This window comes from Somniosus microcephalus, unplaced genomic scaffold (genome assembly GCF_052327205.1).
Source record: "Somniosus microcephalus isolate GS21.2 unplaced genomic scaffold, FLI_Smic_1.0 unresolved_chr3, whole genome shotgun sequence".
Classification (NCBI taxonomy): Eukaryota; Metazoa; Chordata; class Chondrichthyes; order Squaliformes; family Somniosidae; genus Somniosus; species Somniosus microcephalus.
Window position 1 is genome coordinate 50,890,605 of NW_028225181.1, and position 20,589 is coordinate 50,911,193.

Genomic DNA, 20,589 nt, shown 5'->3' on the forward strand with positions numbered 1-20,589 from the left:
GCCCCACACACAGAGCAGGAAAGGCCCAGGCTCCGTCCCCGGCCTGTACTGAGTTAGCCTGATCACACCCGGTGTGGTACTGAGCCCCACACATACAGAACAGGAAAGGCCCAGGCTCCATTCCCGGCCTGTGCTGAGTTAGCCTGATCTCACACCCGGTGTGGTACTGAGCCCCACACACAGAGCTGGAAAGGCCCAGGCTCCGTCCCCGGCCTGTACTGAGTCAGCCTGATCTCACACCCGGTGTGGTACTGAGCCCCACACATACAGAACAGGAAAGACCCAGGCTCCGTCCCCGGCCTGTACTGAGTTAGCCTGATCACACCCGGTGTGGTACTGAGCCCCACACATACAGAACAGGAAAGGCCCAGGCTCCATTCCCGGCCTGTGCTGAGTTAGCCTGATCTCACACCCGGTGTGGTACTGAGCCCCACACACAGAGCTGGAAAGGCCCAGGCTCCGTCCCCGGCCTGTACTGAGTCAGCCTGATCTCACACCCGGTGTGGTACTGAGCCCCACACATACAGAACAGGAAAGGCCCAGGCTCCGTCCCCGGCCTGTGCTGTGTTAGCCTGATTTCACACCCAGTGTGGTACTGAGCCCCACACACAGAGCAGGAAAGGCCCAGGCTCCGTCCCCGGCCTGTACTGAGTTAGCCTGATCACACCCGGTGTGGTACTGAGCCCCACACACAGAGCAGGAAAGGCCCAGGCTCCGTCCCCGGCCTGTACTGAGTTAGCCTGATCACACCCGGTGTGGTACTGAGCCCCACACACAGAGCAGGAAAGACCCAGGCTCCGTCCCCGGCCTGTACTGAGTTAGCCTGATCACACCCGGTGTGGTACTGAGCCCCACACACAGAGCAGGAAAGACCCAGGCTCCATCCCCGGCCTGTGCTGTGTTAGCCTGATCTCACTCGGTTGCTGATGGAGGGGGCTAGTGTCTTTTATTTTGCTCAGCTACCTCCCCTGGGTTAGTAAGGGGGAATAACCATCGGGGATTCCTGCTCCTGATCCCTTTCCAGTGACTCCCGCCGCCTGCGTCTGCATGGGCTATTGACTTGGGCTGCGATGCCCCCCAAGGTTGGTCAGCCCTCCGGCACTCAATGTCGAGGGTCCTGGCACCTGTACAACGATCGGAGGCAAAGCTTCGCCCAGGCACACACACACGGAGCTCTCAAGCCGGGCCGAGAGACGGTCGCAGTCAAACCATTCAATGCAGGTTGAGCCATGGATGAAAGGAGGGAGTGAGAGGTAGACGGGGAAAAGAGGGTTATAGAAACATAGAAACATAGAAGATAGGAGCAGGAGTAGGCCATTCGGCCCCTCGAGCCTGCTCCGCCATTTAATGAGATCATGGCTGATCATCCAAACTCAGTACCCTGTCCCTGCCTTCTCCCCATATCCCTTGATCCCTTTAGCCTTAAGAAATATATCGAACTCCTTCTTGAATATATTTAATGAATTGGCCTCAACTGCCTTCTGTGGTAGAGAATTCCACAGGTTCACCACTCTCTTAGTGAAAAAATTCCTCCTCATCTCAGTCCTAAATGTCTTACACCTTATCCTTAGACTGTGACCCCTGGTTCTGGACTCCCCGACCATCGGGAACATCCTTCCTGCATCTAGTCTGTCTAGTCCTGTTACAATTTTATAAGTTTCAATGAGATTCCCTCTCATTCTTCTAAACTCCAGCGAGTATAAGCCCAATCGACCCAAACTCTCTTCATACGTCACTCCTGCCATCCCAGGTATCAGTCTGGTGAATCTTCGCTGAACTCCCTCCATGGCAAGAACATCCTTCCACAGGTAAGGTGACCAAAACTGCACACAATACTCAAGGTGTGGTCTCACCAAGGCCCTGTACAACTGCAGCAAGACATCCTTGCTCCTGTACTCGAATCCTCTCGCTACGAAGGCCAACATACCATTTGCCTTCTTAACCGCCTGCTGCACCTGCATGCTTACCTTCAGCGACTGGTGCACAAGGACACCCAGGTCTCGTTGCACTTCCCCTTTTCCCAATCTATTGCCGTTAGAACTTCAATCCACTTTCACCGATCATCTCTCAATTTCCATATAGAATCATAGAATCATAGAAAGTGACAGCACGGAAGGAGGCCATTTCGGCCCATCGTGTCCGCGCCGTCCAACAAAGAGCTATCCAGCCTAATCCCACTTCCCAGCTCTTGGTCCGTAGCCCTGCAGGTTAGAGCATCCCAATTGTAATGTATATACCTTTAAGGGGGGAACTATCTTTTACAGCTCATGTATACTGCAGTACCGGCAGTGACCACACCTGTATATAGCACTGAGTAGTAATCTGTACAAATCAGTTCCCGTGTGAGCCACGTTGAGTAAACACCTGTTGTACCGTTCTCCTGCAGCCTGTGTCTTATTATACACGGACACAACATTGGCGACAAGGCAAGTTCGAACCTACCTGCAACTCTGCATCACCTCCCGGGGATTCATTCCTGGAGATCAGTGGATTGGAGGTCAAGGCCAGAGACTCGGGCGTCGACCACGGGCAACCGCCCAGTCATCCAGCAGAGACTTGAGAAGTGCGGGGGAGGCTGTCGAGAGCCAGGCTTGGCTTTCCAGTCGAGGTGGTCCAGCGAAACGGGCTGGCAACAGGTAGTGCGCAGACCCTTCCCGGACAGCGGCGGGCTAGAGCCCGACCGAGCAGCACAGCAAAGGGCCGAGCAGCGTCGACGAGGGAGAGAGAGAGAGGGCAGAGCGCACAGGGTGCAGCCGGTGTTCAGGGGCCGAGCAGCGTCGGAGAGAGGGAGAGAGAGATGCGCAGAAACCCACGAGGCGCCGCCATTGCCACGAGGACCGTCGAGAGCGGCGTTGGCAGCAGCGCAGGTGAAGCGTGCGAAACCTACAGGGCACCGCCATTGCCACGCGAACCGCCGGGAGCGGCGTTGGCAGCAGCGGGGGAGGAAGGGAAGCGCGGGAGACGCCATTTTAAGCCATTGGGAGACGACATTTTAAACCACACCCAAAATACCGAAGAGTGGCAGTATCACCACATTTGACAATGAAGTCGAAGATTGGACTACATATGTCGAACGAATAGAGGTGTACTGCAAGGCAAATGAGGTGACAGATGACAAGAAAGCATCGGTATTGTTAAATTTAATGGGTGCAAAGACGTATGGTTTATTACGAAATCTAGTAATCCCAACGAAGCCAATGGAAAAGAGTTTTGAAGACATAGTAACGATACTACAGGAACATTTAAACCCCACACCGCTGCTGATAGCAGAAAGATTCCAGTTTCACAAACGGAACCAGCATAAGGATGAAAGCAATGCTGATTATTTAACAGAACTGCGCAAACTATCGAAACACTGCCAGTTTGGAGCGGGACTGGCAGATACCTTAAGGGACAAGTTTGTGTGTGGGCTTCAAAGTGAAGGAACCCAGAAACGGCTTTTATCTGAAAAGGACCTTACGCTGGAAAAGGCTTTCAGCATTGCGGTATCATATGAAGCAGCAGCACGGGGCGCTGCAGAGATACAACAGAGACCGCAAGAATATGGCACAAACGAAATGTCATATAGAACAGAGAAGTGCTATCGCTGCGGCAGAACAACACACGACCAGAATGATTGCTGGTTCAAAGACAAAGTGTGCAGACAGAGTGGAAAAGTAGGACACATATCATGAGTCTGCAGGTCGGGAAAGAAAACCAGCAATAAGAAACCGACTGAAGAAAAGTACAAGAAGGTACATAAGATGACGGAGAATAGTTCAGACGAACAAAAGAGTGATAAAACGACTCCGAAAGCAGGGAACTGAGTTGTCTGAAACTACATAATGTGATCACAACGGAGGATCACCGAACCATTTGGGTCACTCTCAAGATAGCAGGAGTCCAGGTAAAGGTGGAATTGGACACAGGATCAGCCCTAACAGTCATAAACCGACGGGACTATGAGCGGCTATTCTCACACATACCCTTGAGAGACACAAAAATTATTTTGAAGACGTAAACGGGGCAAAAAGTCTACCCCAAAGGAAAAATAAGGGTGACCGTTATATATAACGGTAAGGAAACACCAAAACTAGACCTGTATGTATTGCAAGATGGAGGACCACCATTACTGGGACGTGAATGGATCCGGAAAATACAACTGGATTGGCATTCCATACAGGCACTGACTGTGGCTGACAAAAAGGATGACGACGTCACACCTGGGCGACTGTCAAAGATCCTAACTGACGCGAAAGAAGTGTTCCAGCAAGGACTCAGAACACTAAAAGGCATGACAGCGACGATTAAAATTGAAGAAAACGCAAGCCCAAAATTTTTTAAGGCCAGACCGGTACCTTATGCGATCCGCCCAGCCGTCGAAGCAGAGCTGGAGAGTCTGGAACGTTCAGGTGTACTGTCCAAGATAGACTGGAGCGAGTGGGCTACACCCATCATCCCTGTGATGAAAAAGTCGTTGAGCAGCACGCCTGGGGAACCAAGGAAGGTTCGCATCTGTGGGGACTTTAAGGTAACAGTGAACCCGGTCCTTCACACCGTACAATATCCACTTCCGCGGATTGAAGATATTTTCGCCTCGCTATCTGGAGGGAAACGCTTCACTAAGATTGATCTGGCCCAGGCGCATCTGCAAATGGAGGTAGAAGAAGCATCAAAAAAATACCTCACAATCAACACCCATAAAGGTCTCTACCAATACAACCGGCTGGTATTCGGGGTAGCATCAGCTCCGGCTATTTGGCAGAGGGCAATGGAACAAGTCCTGCAAGGGATCCCAGGGACCCAGTGTTATTTGGACGACATCCTGGTCACGGGCAAAAATGACAGTGATCACCTTGCCAACCTGGAGCAGGTGCTCACTAGATTGCAGGAATATGGGCTCCGAGCTAACCGCCCCAAATGCGAGTTTTTTAGAAAACAGATCTCGTATTGTGGCCACGTTATCGATAAAGAGGGGTTACATAAGTCCCCAGAGAAGATTGAGGCAGTAGTCAAGGCTCCAGCACCGGAAAATGTGTCACAACTGAGGTCGTTCCTCGGGCTGGTAAACTACTACCATAAGTTCTTGCCAAATTTGTCTACAATACTACACCCACTGAACACCCTACTGCAAACTGGGGTGCCATGGAAGTGGAGTGACGAATGTAGATGAGCTTTCCAGAAGAGCAAAACACTAATCACATCGAAAGAGGTATTGGCCCATTACAACCCGGCATTACCAATTCGGTTGGCATGTGATGCGTCACCCTACGGCATTGGAGCGGTGCTGTCGCACAAATTCTCGGATGGCTCAGAGAGGCCAATAGCCTTTGCGTCACGATCACTAACCTCAGCCGAGCGTAACTACGCCCAGATTGACAGGGAGGCCCTCAGCCTAGTGTGGGGAGTGAAAAAGTTCAATCACTATCTGCACGGGCAGAAATTCACCTTGCTGACTGATCACCAGCCTCTTGTCTCCATTTTTAATCCGAAGAAGGGCGTTCCGGTGATGACTGCGCAACGACTACAAAGATGGTCACTTTTTCTGGGGGCGCACCACTATGAGATTGAATATAAGGGCACGAAACAGCATGGAAATGCTGATGGGCTATCACGCCTGCCACTGCCTACTGCAGAGGAAGAACCAGCAGTGGATCCTGTCGAAATAGTCCATTCGAATATAGTTGAATACCTACCGGTAACTAACGCTTGTATCGAAAAGGAAACCCGAAATGACCCGACACTGTCTCGGGTATATGATTTGACGGTGAAGGGATGGCCAGCACATGGCGACTCACTGTTGCCAGCATTCTCGACAAGGAGAGAACAGCTGTCAGTGTGCCGGGGGACCTTGATGTGTGGATCCCGAGTGGTAATTCCACCCAAGTTAAGGGATAGAGTGCTCAATGAGCTTCATGAGGGTCATCTGGGAGGGGTAAAAATGAAAAGCCTAGCCAGGGCTTATGTGTGGTGGCCGGGAATCGATAAACAAATCGAGGACCTGACCAAGAGCTGCTTAGGATGCCAGAAAGTCCAAAATGCACCACCACAGGCCCCTCTACACCCATGGGAGTGGCCCTCATCTCCATGGCAACGGGTGCATATTGATTTTGCTGGTCCATTCATGGACTCAATGTTTTTAATAGCCGTGGATGCGCACTCGAAATGGCCTGAGGTCATCAAAATGTCCTCCACCACCACGGAGAATACTATTGCAGTCCTACGGACCATTTTTGCCAGGAATGGCTTGCCAGAACAGATTTGCTCCAACAACGGACCACAGTTTGTGTCCGAAGAGTTCCGGAGGTTCTTGAAAAAGAATGGGGTAAGGCATTACACATCCGCCCCGTATCATCCAGCCACAAATGGATTGGCTGAGAGGTTCGTACAAACCTTTAAGAAGGCAATAAAGGCTATGTACAATGATAACATTCCGCTGCAGCACAAGGTGGACAATTTCCTGTTCGCCTACCGGAATGCGACACATGCAGTCACCAACCAGGCCCCAGCCATGATGTTCTTTAACCGAAGGTTAAGATCTCGCCTGGATTTACTCAGACCAAATGTACGAAGAGATGTAGAGAGTAAGCAATTCCAGCACATCCATGAGAAGCCAACAAGGAGCTTCAATGTAGGGCAACCAGTCTTGGCCCGCGACTACCGAACAGAAAAATGGCAGCCAGGAACGATATGCACACGGCAGGGCCCACTAATGTACACAGTGGACATTGGGGAGAGCATCGTGAGACGCCATGCTGACCAGATCCTAGAGTCACAGGAACAAGTCAACCCCATGCCTCGCCCATACGTACCTGGTGCGGAACCAGACGTACAGGTCACATCTACCCCAGAAACAGTAGCATCGGAAGCTGATGAACCAACCGACGACAGGGGGCCAGAATCGCCTCCGCACCAAGAGCAAGACACTCGGGAAAGGCGCTATCCAGAAAGGATCAGGAAGCCTCCCCAAAGACTGAATTTATAAATAGACTATTTTCAGCTAATGTTGCATGTTAAAAGTGTTAATTGTAATTAGTTTGATATTTAATTGTTAAATGAGTGTTATGGTACTGTTAATCTAAAAGGGGAGGAATTGCAATGTATATACCTTTAAGGGGGAAACTATCTTTTACAGCTCATGTATACTGCAGTACCGGCAGTGACCACACCTGTATATAACGCTGAGTAGTAATCTGTACAAATCAGTTCCCGTGTGAGCCACGTTGAGCAAACACCTGTTGTACCGTTCTCCTGCAGTCTGTGTCTTATTATACACGGACACAACACCAAGGGCACATCCAAGTACTTTTTAAATGTGGTTGGGGTTCCTGCCTCTACCACCCTTTCAGGCAGTGAGTTCCAGACCCCCACAACCCTCTGGGTGAAGAAATTTCACCTCAAATCCCCTCTAAACCTTCCCCCAATTACTTTAAATGGGTGCCCCTTGGTTTTTGACCCCTCTGCTAAGGGAAATAGGTATTTTCTATCCACTTTATCTAGGCCCCTCATAATTTTACACACCTCAATAAGGTCTCCCCTCAGCCTCCTCTGTTCCAAGGAAAACAGACCCAGCCTATCCAGTCTTTCCTCAGAGCTAAGATTCTCTACTCCCAGCAACATCCTTGTAAATCTCCTCTGTACCCTCTCTAGTGCAATCACATCTTTCCTGTAATGTGGTGACCAGAACTGCACGCAGTACTCTAGATGAGGCCTAACTAGTGTTTTATACAAAATAATAACAGAAAATGCTGGAAAAACCCAGCAGGCCAGGCAACATCCGTGGAGAGAAATTAGAGCCAACGTTTCAGGTCAAAACCCTTTATCAAGGCTAAAGAGGCACAGGGAATGAAATAGATTAAAAGGCCAGGCTGGGAGAGAACAAAAGAAGTGAAGAGACATTAAGAGGTATTCAAAACCAGACGAGATGGTGATCGGACTAGTGGAGACAAAAGACGGCTCTAGATTAGGTGTGAAATGTTCTGGCAGAATGGGAGACAGCTGCCATGTGGGAGGGAGAAAGAAAAGGAAAGTTGGGGGGGAAAGGGCCAAAACAAAGGTGTGGATAAAAAATAAATTAAAATGTAATAGGGGCCGAGGTTATGATCTGAAATTGTTGAACTCGATATTGAGTCCGGAAGGCTGTAAAGTGCCTAATCAGAAGATGAGGTGCTGTTCCTCGAGTTTACGTTGAGCTTCCGTGGAACAATGCAAGAGGCCAAGGACGGTGAGGTCCGAGTGGGAATGGGGCGGTGAATTAAAGTGACAGGTGACCGGAAGCTCGGGGTCATCCTTACAGACTGAACGGAGGTGTTCCGCAAAGCGGTCACCCAATCTGCGTTTGGTCTCCCCAATGTAGAGGAGACCGCATCGTGAGCAGCGAATACAGTATACTAGATTGCAAGAAGTACAAGTAAATCGCTGTTTCACCTGGAAGGGGTGTTTGGGGCCCTGGACAGTGGGAAGTGGGGAGGTATAAGGGCAGGTGTTACATCTCCTCCGCTTGCACGGGAAGGTGCCGGGCGAAGGGGAAGGGGTGCTGGGGGTGATAGAGGAGTGGACTAGGGTGCCTCGGAGGGAGCGGTCCCTACGGAATGCTGAAAGGGGAGGGGAGGGGAAGATGCGTTTGGTGATGGGATCACGTTGGAGGTGGCGGAAATGGCGGCGGATAATCCGCTGGATGTGGAGGCTGGTGGGGTGAAAGGTGAGGACAAGGGGAACCCTATCGTGGTTCCGGGAGGGAGGGGCAGGGGTGAGGGCAGAAGTGTGGGAGATAGAACGGACACCACGGTAGAGGGTAATCCTCGGTTGAGGAAAAAGGAAGACATGTCAGAAGCACTGGTATGAAAGGTGGCACCGTCAGAGCAGACGCGGCGGAGATGGAGAAACTGGTGTATTATACAATTGAAGTATAACCCCCCTGCTCTTGTATTCTATGCCATGGCTAATAAAGGCAAGCATTCCGTATGCCTTCTTAACCACCTTATCTACCTGTCCTGCTATCTTCAGGGATCTGTGGACATACACTCCAAGGTCCCTTTGTTCCTCTTCACTACTCAGTGTCCTACCATTTATAGTTTATTCCCTTTCCTTGTTAGCCCTCCCCAAATGCATTACCTCACACTTCTCTGGATTGAATCCCATTTGCCACTTTTCTGCCCACCTGACCAATTTATTGATATCTTCCTGCAGTCTACAGCTTCCTTCTTCAGTATCAACCACACAGCCGATTTTAGTATCATCTGCAAACTTCTTAATCATACCCCCTATACTCAAGTCAAGATCGTTGATATATACCACAAAAGGCAAGGGACCTAGTACTGAGCCCTGCGGAACCCCACTGGAAACAGCCTTCCAGTCACAAAAACAGCCGTCAAACATTACCCTCTGCTTCCTGTCTCCGAGCCAGTTTTGAATCCAACTTGACACTTTGCCCTGGATCCCATGGACTTTTAACTTCGTGACCAGTCTGCCATGTGGAACCTTATCAAAAGCCTTGCTAAAGTCCACATACATTACATCAAACGCACTACCCTCAGCTACCCTCCTTGTTACCGCCTCAAAAAATTCAATCAAGTTTCTCAGACACGACCTTCCCTTAACAAATCCATGCTGACTAGCCTTGATTAATATAGCGCTCCATCTGTCTCTCCCCTTTTCTCTGTCGTTCTCTGTATCTTGGTGAATCTCTCTCTCTCTCTCTGTCTCTCTCTCTCTCTCTCTCTCTTTGTCTCTCACTCTCTCTCTCTGTCTCTCCATCTCTCTCCCCTCTCACTGTCTCTCTCTCTTTCTCTGTCTCTCACTATCTGTCTCTCTCCATCTTTCTCCCCTCTCACTGTCTCTCCCTCTCCCCTCTTTCTGGCTTTGTCTCTGTCTCTGTCTCTCTCTCAGTCTCTCTCTCTCTCTCTCTGTCTGTCTCTCTCTGTTTGTCTGTCTCTCTCTCTTTCTCTCTCCCTCTCTGTCTGTCTGTCACCCTCTCTCTGTCTGTCTCTCTCTCTCTGTCACTCTCTCTCTGTCTCTCTGTCACTCTCTCTCTGTCTCTCTCTCTCTGTCTCTCTCTCAGTCTCTCTCTCTCTGTCTGTCTGTCTCTCCCTCTGTCTCTGTCTCTCTCTCAGTCTGTCTGTCTCTCTTTCTCTCTCCCTCTGTCTGTCTGTCACTCTCTCTCTGTCTGTCTGTCTCTCTCTGTCACTCTCTGTCTCTCTGTCACTCTCTCTGTCTCTCTCTCTCTCTGTCTCTCTGTCACTCTCTCTCTCTGTCTCTCTCTCTCTCTCTCTCTCTGTCTCTCTGTCTGTCTGTCACTCTCTCTCTGTCTCTGTCACTCTCTCTCTGTCTGTCTGTCTCTCTCTGTCACTCTCTCTGTCTCTCTGTCACTCTCTCTGTCTCTCTTCCTCTCTCTCTCTGTCTCTCTCTCTCTGTCTCTCTGTCTCTCTCTGTCTGTCTCTCTGTCTGTCTGTCACTCTCTCTCTGTCACTCTCTGTCTCTCTCTGTCTCTCTCTCTCTCTCTCTCTCTGTCTCTCTCCAATTCCAATTCCAATTTCCAATTAAAATGCTTTATTGGCATGAAAGTTTACAGAGAACCATATTGCCAAAGCTTACATAGCAAAAAGGTACAGTTTTCCAACATTCTGTAGGTGTCAATCGATTTGACATTTGTTGGGTACATACAATATTACTTTTAAACAATATTAATTTTAAACAGTCTTTGTACTTCATTTGGTACGTTCAATATTAATTTTAAACAGTCTTAATTTTAAACAGTCCTCAGGTTGTGACATGTTGTTACATATTTGGCCCCAAGGTATGGTCTGTCTCCTTCTCCTAGGACTAATCTCAATTTTGACAGATCATCCAATTCCTTGAAATCTGGGGTTGTTTGGCTTAGCTTGTTGAATAATATGTTTCTTGATGTGTTGAATTTTTCGCATTTTAGGAGGAAATGCATTTCTGTTTCAACCTCGCCAGCCAGACATTGATCGCATATTCTATTCTCTCTAGGCTGCCAGGATTTCTTGTATCTGCCTTTTTCAATTTCCAGTTGGTGGTCGCTTAGTCTGTACCTGGTGAGGGTCTGTCTCTGTTTTGTGTCTCTGATGGTCGTGAGGTAGTCTGCCAGTTTATATTCTCTTTTTAGGGCCCGGTAACATTCTAATCTGCTTTGGCTTTCGGTTATTTTGTTCCAATGTTCCAGGTAGGTTTCTTTGCATTTTTTAATGATTTGGTTCACTCGGATTGGTGTTTGGACGGCTGTGTTGGTCTGGGGCTGGTCAGGGTCCGGCTGAGTACTTAGTTTCCGTAGCAGCTGACTCAGGGGACTCTTTTCTGGGTTTAGCTCTTGGGTCTGAAAGGCTTTGAAATGAAGGGTGTCTGGGGAGCTAGATTTGAGGTGATTTAGGAAGTTTAGTGCTCGTTTTTGGATGTTTATTATCAGTGGGTATCTGCCTAGTTCGGCTCTGCATGCATTTGTTGGCGTTTTTCTTTGGGTGCGAAGGATGCTTCGGCAGAATTCTGCATGTAGGGCTTCTATTGTATGTTTTTCCCATTTAGTGTAGCTTTGGTGATTTAGCGGGCCCCATACTTCACTACCGTACAGTGCAATGGGCAGGATTATGCTGTCAAATATTTTGAGCCAGATTTTGATTGGGATTTGGATGTTGTAGAATTTTCTTTGTATTGCATATAGGGCTCTTCGGGCTTTTTCTTTTAGTGCATTCACTGCTATGCTGAAGCTCCCTGATGCTGTAATAGTTAGACCAAGGTAGGTGTAGCTCATAGTGTGTCCTATAGTGATATCACTGAGGGTAAACTGGTATTTGTTTTCCTGACATCTGGGCCTTTTTTGAAAAATCATGATGTTGGTTTTCTTTAGATTTACTGTTAGAGCCCAATTTTGGCAGTATTTGTCGAGTAGGTCTAGTTGTTGCTGTAATCCCTGTTCTGTGGGAGACAGCAGAACCAGGTCGTCCGCATAGAACAGGGATTTCACTTCTCCATCCAGGAGACGGAGACCTGGTGACTCGCTTTGCTCCAGCATGTCTGCTAATTCATTTATGTATATGTTGAACAGGGTCGGGCTCAAATTGCAGCCCTGCCGGACGCCTCTTCTCTGGGTGAAGAAATCGGTGCGTTTGTCTCCAATTTTGACCCCGCATTTGTTTTTCAGATACATTGATTTAATAAGGTCATAGACTTTGCCCCCTATTCCACATTGAAGAAGTTTATAATAGAGCCCTTCGTGCCATATAGAGTCAAAGGCTTTCTTGAAGTCGATGAAACAGGCGAATATTTTCCCATTTTTTGTTTGGTGTATATGTTTTTCAATGAGGGTGTGAAGGGTATAGATATGGTCGGCGGTGCGGTGTTTTGGAAGAAAGCCTATTTGGTTTTTTCTGAGGATATTATGTTTGTTAAGAAAATCAAGTAATCTACTATTTAGAATACTGCAGAATAACTTCCCTAGACAACTGTTGACACAGATGCCGCGGTAGTTATTTGGGTCTGATTTGTTTCCGCTTTTATATATGGGGGAGATTAGTCCTTGGCACCAGATATCGGGAAAACAGCCTGAACGTAATATGATGTTGAATAATTTGAGTACCGCACCCTGCATCTCCATATTGCTGAACTTGAGCATTTCATTTTTGATGTTGTCTGGGCCACAGGCTTTCTTTAGGTGGAGAGATTTTGTTTTTGTGGCCATTTCTTTCCATGTGATTGGGGAGTCTAGAGGGTTTTGGTTGTCTTTGATTGTTGCTTCTAATGTGTGGAGTTTTTCTGTGACCTGATGTTGACTTGGGTTTGTTTCGTTTATTGGGATGTCTTTGTAGAGGTTTTCAAAATGTGTTCTCCAGATGTCGCCATCTTGGATTGGTAATGCTTGCAATTGTGTTGTACTCAGGTTATTCCACATTTCCCAGAATTGTTTTGGGTTGGTGGAGTTTTCAATTTCTTCTAGTATTTTGTGGGTATAGTTTTGTGTTTTGTTCCTAATGGTGTGTTTATATCTTTTGAGGGTTTCATTGTATCTAGTACGTAGGTCCGGATTGTTTGGTTGGCGATGCTTTTGGTTTGATATTTTTCTCAGGTCTTTTCTGGCATTTTTGCATTCGTGGTCAAACCATTTCTTATTTTTATTTTGTCTTTTGTGACTCTTCCTCTTCTGTTTCACGAGGTCGGCTTTTACAGCTGCCTCATGAAAGATCATATTTATATCCTCTATGGCCATGTTTACCCCATCTCTGGTGATCTCATATAGATTTTCTTTAAATTTTGAAATTTTACTTGTGAGATCAGGTGAATTTAGTGCTGTGATGAATTTATCTCCACTGTCTGGGGCCCATCTGTATGTCTGGTTTATTTTATGTAGCTTACTGGGTTCTTTTTTTGTGTCTGTAGTTTGGGCAGAAAGTTTAAGGTACACATTTATTTGGTTATGGTCTGAGAGGGGGGATTGCTGCCTGACAGTGAATGCGTTGATATCGCAGGGGTCCAGGTCAGTGATTGTATAATCCACCACACTAGACCCAAGAGTTGAGGAATATGTGAGTCTCCCTAAGGAGTCCCCTCTGAACCTACCGTTAACTATGTACAGGCCTAAGGCTCGGCAGAGTTGCACTACCTCCCTACCGCTTTTATTTATTTCACAATCGAGGTTGTTTCGGTTTGCGATGGCTGGTGTGACATATAGAGGGGTCTGGCCAAACACATGGTTGTTGCCCTGTGGGTCTATGAAGTCAGGTTCACATCCTGTCCTTGCATTTAGGTCCCCACATAGTAGCACCTTTCCTTGGGCCTGGAAATGGCTGATTTCCATGTGGAGAGTGTCAAATATCTCCTCTTCAAAATATGGCGATTCTATTGGAGGTATGTAGATCGCACATAAGTAAACATCGTTTTTTGCTATTCCTATATTTTTATCTAATTTTAGCCATACGTGTGATTTTCCCTGTTTTATCGGTGAGATGTGTTTGTTCAGTTCTCCTTTATACCACACCAGGATTCCCCCGGAGGTTCTGCCCTTGCGTGTCTTAATGTTCTTTACTGAAGGCACAATAATTTCATGGTACATTGGGGGACAGTGGGTCGGCATGTCCTTTTGGCACCATGTTTCTGTTAACACAATTATATCAATGTCTTTTATAGCTTTTAGGAATTCAGGGTCTGTACTCTTCATCCCAAAAGTTGAGGAGCGGAGGCCCTGGATATTCCAGCAGCTTATGTGGAAAGAACGCATTTATATAGTTCAATAAAACGAAATAAAATGGACCTATTTTGTGGGATGAGTGTGGAAACACTATTTTCTATAATGCTAAATGATGATTTAGTATAAATTTCATGAGGCATGCACATATATCTATCTAATAGTAGTAATAATACTGATAAGATAACAATAATGATAATGATAAATAACAATATTAATAATTTCTCCGGCTTTCTATCAGGCTGTTCAGCATCGTCATGATCTTTCTCAGTTCTTGGTCTACAGTCTGTGGTCTAGAGGGGGGTCTTGGGTCAGGTATAAAAGCACGGTTCTCTCTCTCTCTCCCTGTCTCTCTCGCTCTCTCTGTCTGTCTCTCTCTCTGTCTCTCTCTCTCTCTCTGTCTCTCTCTCTGTCTCTCTCTCTCTCTATCTCTCCCTAACTCTCTGGCCATACCCCAATGCTGACAGTGGGTGACATCCAGTCCCAATGTGACACAGCACAGACACAGGGTAATATAATCTCTCAGCCTGTGTGAATCGTATCGCAACCAGCTTGGAACCAAATAACCAGTTCCTCCACTTTCCCCACCCCACACCCCCACATCTCTGCAGCTATTAAACAGTCAACCTGTTTCCCCGAGTCCCTCGCTGTCAAACCTCCTGCTCCAGTCCCTCACCGCCCCTCGCCAAACTTCACCCAACTCAAAAATTGTCACAATCTTTCAGAACTTCAGAAACCAGTTTTCCTACCTGTCTCTAAGGCCTGTGCCTCAGCTCCGTGTGGTGTCTCTCTCCACAGTTACAGGCTTTGACACCTGTTCCCTCCTCCTTTGCTTCCCTTTGTCTCTCTCTCTCTCTGAATATGTCTCTCGCTCTGTCTCTCTGTTTCTCTATCTCTCTCTCTGTCTCTCTCTCTCTCTGTCTCTCACTCTCTCTCTCTGTCTCTCTGTCCCTCTCTCTCTGTCTCTCTCTCTCTCTGTCTCTCACTCTCTCTCTCTGTCTCTCTCTCTGAATCTCTCTCTCTCTCTCTCTCTGTTTCTCTATCTCTCTCTCAGTCTCTCACTCTCTCTGTCTCTCTCTCTCTGTCTCTCTCTCTCTGTCCCTCTCTCTGTCCCTCTCTCGCTCTGTCCCTCTCTCTCTCTGTCTCTCTCTCTCTCTCTGTCCCTCTCTCTCTCTCTGTCTCTCTCTGTTGCTCTCTCTCTGTTTCTCTCTCCCTGTCTCTCTCTCTCTCTATGTCTCTCTCCCTCTCAGTCTCTCTCTCAGTCTCTCTCTCTCTCTCTGTCTCTCTCTCTCTCTGTCCCTCTCTCTTTCTCTCTCTCGCTCTGTCCCTCTCTCTCTCTCTGTCTCTCTCTCTCTCTCTGTCCCTCTCTCTCTCTCTGTCTCTCTCTGTCGCTCTCTCTCTCTCTGTTTCTCTCTCCCCCTGTCTCTCTCTCTCTCTATGTCTCTCTCCCTCTCAGTCTCTCTCTCAGTCTCTCTCTCTCTCTGTTTCTCTCCCTCTCAGTCTCTCTCTCTCTCTGTTTCTCTCTCCCCCTGTCTCTCTCTCTCTCTATGTCTCTCTCCCTCTCAGTCTCTCTCTCAGTCTCTCTCTCTCTCTGTTTCTCTCCCTCTCAGTCTCTCTCTCTCTCTGTTTCTCTCTCCCCCTGTCTCTCTCTCTCTCTATGTCTCTCTCCCTCTCAGTCTCTCTCTCAGTCTCTCTCTCTCTCTGTCTCTGTCTCTCTCTGTCTCACTCTCTCTCTCTCCCACTCCCCAGCACACTTGTACACACAGTGACAACACACACACACAGAGTGACTCAGTGGAGACAGCTCCACCCACTGTATCCCAAGGTGAAGGTAACAATCACACAGGGGGCTGGCTTTGCATTAGCTACACAATCCAAGGCACTTAGACAGGGCTGAAGGTTAATGTTTAATTTTCTATCCAGCTTTGTGTGGCAATCGCTCCTTCTCTCTCTCTTCCAATCTGTCTCTCTCTCAATTCAATTCAATTCAAATCGCTTTATTGGCATGACAAGGTACATCTTATGTTGCCAAAGCATCGAAAAACATTTATGGTTGAACACATAAGCGCAGATCTATCCATACAGTGTATAAACAGATATATCCCTGAATGTATAAATATACATTCATATAATTTGTATATACTCTTTTCTTATATTTAGTGGTTGTCCCTCTGTTTATGGCAAGCTGTAACGTAGTGTGCCGCTAAGGTTACACAATTTCTCTGTTCCCCTAGTAGGTATGGGAGTTTTTGGTCGTCATTCAAATTTCTGAATTCAGGGCATATTTTTGTGAATTTTGGGTAGAAATTCCCCCTGATGCCCTGATATTTTCCACAAGCTGTGAGGAAGTGCATCTCTGTCTCCACCACTCCCTGACTGCAGTGAGAGCATATCCTGTCCTCTCTGGGCAGCCAGGTCTGCCTGTGTCTGCCTTTTTCGATGGCCAGGCTATGCTCACTAAGTCTGTACCTAGTCAAGGTTTTTCTCAATTTGCTATCTTTTACCATGGTCAGGTATTCAGCCATGTTGTATTGTCTGTTTAGGGCCAAGTAGCAATTGAGTTTGTTTTGGGTTTTTGTTGTTTCTGCCCAATATGACAGATATTTTTCCTTTTGCTTAGTGACAATCGTGTTGGGTCGAATTCTCTGTGCTACGATGTCACTGTCCTGGGGCTGGTTATTGTTAGTAGTGTTAGTAGTTACTTCACTGAGTCCCAGGACTAGTTGACTGAGGGGACTCTTCTTTATGATCCTCTCTTGGCATTTCAGGGCTTCGTAATGATAGCAGTGGGGGTTGCTCATTTTTAGGTGTTTCCAAAATTTGGTGGCTCTTTTTTGGATAGGAATTATTAATGGATATTGGTCTAGTTCTGCCCTGCATGCATTGTTTACGGTTTTCCTTTGAGTCCGGAGAATACTTTTACAGAATTCTGCATGTAGGATCTCAATTGGGTGTTTGTCCCATTTTGCAAATTCTTGTTGTGTTAGCGGACCCCACACCTCACTGCCATAGAGTGCAATTGGTTCAATTACTGATTTGAAAATTTTGAGCCAAATGCTAATTGGGATTTCTATTTGGATTGATTTTTTAATGGCATAGAAAGCCCTTCTTGCTTTCTCTTTCAGTTCATTCACAGCCAGATGAAAATTCCCCGTAGAACTGATTTTTAAGCCCAAGTATGTGTAGTTAGTGGTTTGTTCAATTTTGGTTGTTCCTAGTGTGAAATTTATTCTGGGTCCCTGATGTCTGGATCTTTGCTGGAACACAAGGACTTTGGTTTTTTGGGGGTTTATTGTCAGGGCCCAGTTCTGACATAGTGGCATAGTGGTTAGCACTGTTGCCTCACAGCGCCAGGGACCCGGGTTCGAATCCGGCCTCGGGTGACTGTCTGTGTGGAGTTTGCACATTCTCCCCGTGTTTGCGTGGGTTTCCTCCGGGTGCTCCGGTTTCCTCCCACAGTCCAAAGATGTGCGGGTTAGGTTGATTGGCTATGATAAATTGACCCTTAGTGTTAGGGGGATTAAATAGGTGGGGTTACGGGGATAGGGTGGGATATGTGTTGGTGTAGGGGTTACGGGGATCGGGTGGGATATGTGTCGGTGCAGGCTCGATGGGCTGAAATGGCCTCTATCTGCACTGTGGGGTTTCTGTGATTTCTGTGAGGAGGAATTTAACCTTGGATTCATATAGGGTGAGGCCGGGTGCTGTAGATTGTTCAAGAAGTTTTGCTAATTCATTTATGTAAATATTAAAGAGTGTCGGTGAGATTGGCGAGCCCTGCGTCACCCCCCGCCCCTGTGGGAAGTATTTTGTTCATTTGTCTCCAATTTTAACTGCACATTTATTGTTTGTATACATTGATTTAATTACATCATATGTTTTTCCCCCTACACCACTTTCAATAAGTTTCAAGAATAGACCGTTGTGCCAGATGGAATCGAAAGCCTTCTGGAAATCTATAAAGCAGGCGAAAATTTTGCTTTTGTTTTGATGAACATGTTTGTCAATTAGGGTCTGTAGGGTGAAGATATGACCTGATGATCTATAGCTTGGTAGGAATCCAATTTGGCTCTCCATCGCTCTGCAACTCTCCCTCTCCCTCTATTACTTCTTAGAGATGTGGTGTGTGTCAGAGTGTTACAGTGAGGGGTGTGGGGTATATCAGTGTGTTACAGTGAGGGGTGTGGGGTATATCAGTGTGTTACAGTGAGGGGTGTGGGGTATATCAGAGTGTCACACTGAGGGGTGTCGGGTATATCAGTGTGTTACAGTGAGGGGTGTGGGGTATATCAGTGTGTTACAGTGAGGGGTGTGGGGTATATCAGAGTGTTACAGTGAGGGGTGTCGGGTATATCAGAGTGTTACAGTGAGGGGTGTGGGGTATATCAGTGTGTTACAGTGAGGGATGTGGGGTATATCAGAGTGTTACAGTGAGGGGTGTGGGGTATATCAGAGTGTTACAGTGAGGGGTGTGGGGTATATCAGAGTGTTACAGTGAGCGGTGTGGGGTATATCAGAGTGTTACAGTGAGGGGTGTGGGGTATATCAGAGTGTTACAGTGAGGGGTGTGGGGTATATCAGTGTGTTACAGTGAGGGGTGTGGGGTATATCAGAGTGTTACAGTGAGGGGTGTGGGGTATATCAGAGTGTTACAGTGAGGGGTGTGGGGTATATCAGAGTGTCACACTGAGGGGTGTTGGGTATATCAGTGTGTTACAGTGAGGGGTGTGGGGTATATCAGAGTGTTACAGTGAGGGGTGTGGGGTATATCAGAGTGTTACAGTGAGGGGTGTGGGGTATATCAGAGAGTGTTACAGTGAGGGGTGTGGGGTATATCAGTGTGTTACAGTGAGGGGTGTGGGGTATATCAGAGCATTACAGTGAGGTGAGTGGTGTATATCAGTGTGTTACACTGAGGGGTGTCGGGTATATCAGTGTGTTACAGTGAGGAGTGTGGGGTATATCAGTGTGTTACAGTGAGGGGTGTGGGGTATATCAGAGTGTTACAGTGAGGGGTGTGGGGTATATCAGTGTGTTACAGTGAGGGGTGTGGGGTATATCAGAGAGTGTTACAGTGAGGGGTGTGGGGTATATCAGTGTGTTACAGTGAGGGGTGTGGGGTATATCAGAGCATTACAGTGAGGTGAGTGGTGTATATCAGTGTGTTACAGTGAGCAGTGTGGGGTATTTCAGAGTGTTACAGTGAGGGGTGTGGGGTATATCAGTGTGTTACAGTGATGGCTGTGGGGTATATCAGAGTGTTACAGTGAGGGGTGTGGGGTATATCAGTGTGTTACAGTGAGGGGTGTGAGGTATATCAGTGTGTTACAGAGAGGGGTGTGGGGTATATCAGTGTGTTACAGTGAGGGGTGTGGGGTATATCGGTGTGTTACAGTGAGGGGTGTGGGGTATATCAGTGTGTTACAGTGAGGGGTGTGGTGTATATCAGAGTGTTACAGTGAGGGGTATGGGGTATATCAGTGTGTTACAGTGAGGGGTGTGGTGTATATCAGTGTGTTACAGTGAGCGGTATGGGGTATATCAGTGTGTTACAGTGAGGGGTGTGGGGTATATCAGTGTGTTACAGTGAGGGGTGTGGGGTATATCAGAGTGTTACAGTGAGGGGTGTGGGGTATATCAGTGTGTTACAGTGAGGGGTGTGGGATATATCAGAGTGTTACAGTGAGGGGTGTGGTGTATATCAGAGTGTTACAGTGAGGGGTGTGGGGTATATCAGTGTGTTACAGTGAGGGGTGTGGGATATATCAGTGTGTTACAGTGAGGGGTGTGGGGTATATCAGTGTGTTACAGTGAGGGGTGTGGGTTGTATCAGAGTGTTACAGTGAGGGGTGTGGGGTATATCAGAGTGTTACAGTGAGGGGTGTGGAATATATCAGAGTGTTAGAGTGAGGTGTGTGAGGTATATCAGAGTGTTACCGTGAGGGGTGTGGGATATATCAGTCTGTAAGAATTCGCAATAATTTACAGTTCTGAAGATCAATTTTTTTGATTAAAGAATCCCTGGGCGTTGTGCTTTTAAATTTCCAGGGATAAAAATGGCTGTCACCACATGGCCGAAGGCAAAGGACAATGCTTTGTTTACAAAGCAATCGAATGCTATTACCATTTGTTTGTATATCGAGTGGATACATCTAAACTGCAGAAGAGACTTTTGTACCTTGAATGGGAAACGTTTAACAATTGAATGGGTCTAAATCACTTAGCATTCTGGACAATAGGGCTGTTGCATTCTCTTTTGCTTCAGCCCAGGGAGCTCCGGAAGACACGTTAACCCAGTCTAACCACTTTGAGTTAGCCAATCACAGCTTTCTCTTGTGTATTGGACCCTTTGGGTGGGGAATTTTGCACACAGCCCTTGCAGGGCAGAACGGCAGGACCTGACCAGGTATAAAGAT

The 20,589-nt window shown here is 47.3% G+C and overlaps 1 protein-coding gene across 1 annotated transcript in view; it reads right to left on the reverse strand.

Annotated features, from left to right (window-relative positions):
* LOC147091432 (tyrosine-protein kinase STYK1-like) overlaps positions 1–15,974 on the reverse strand; it is a 94,863-nt gene extending 78,889 nt beyond the window's left edge. Inside the window, exon 1 of the mRNA XM_085976784.1 lies at positions 14,923–15,974. The gene's annotated coding sequence lies outside the window, so the exon portion shown is untranslated. The remainder of the gene's footprint in view (positions 1–14,922) is intronic.
* Positions 15,975–20,589: the final 4,615 nt, after the last annotated feature.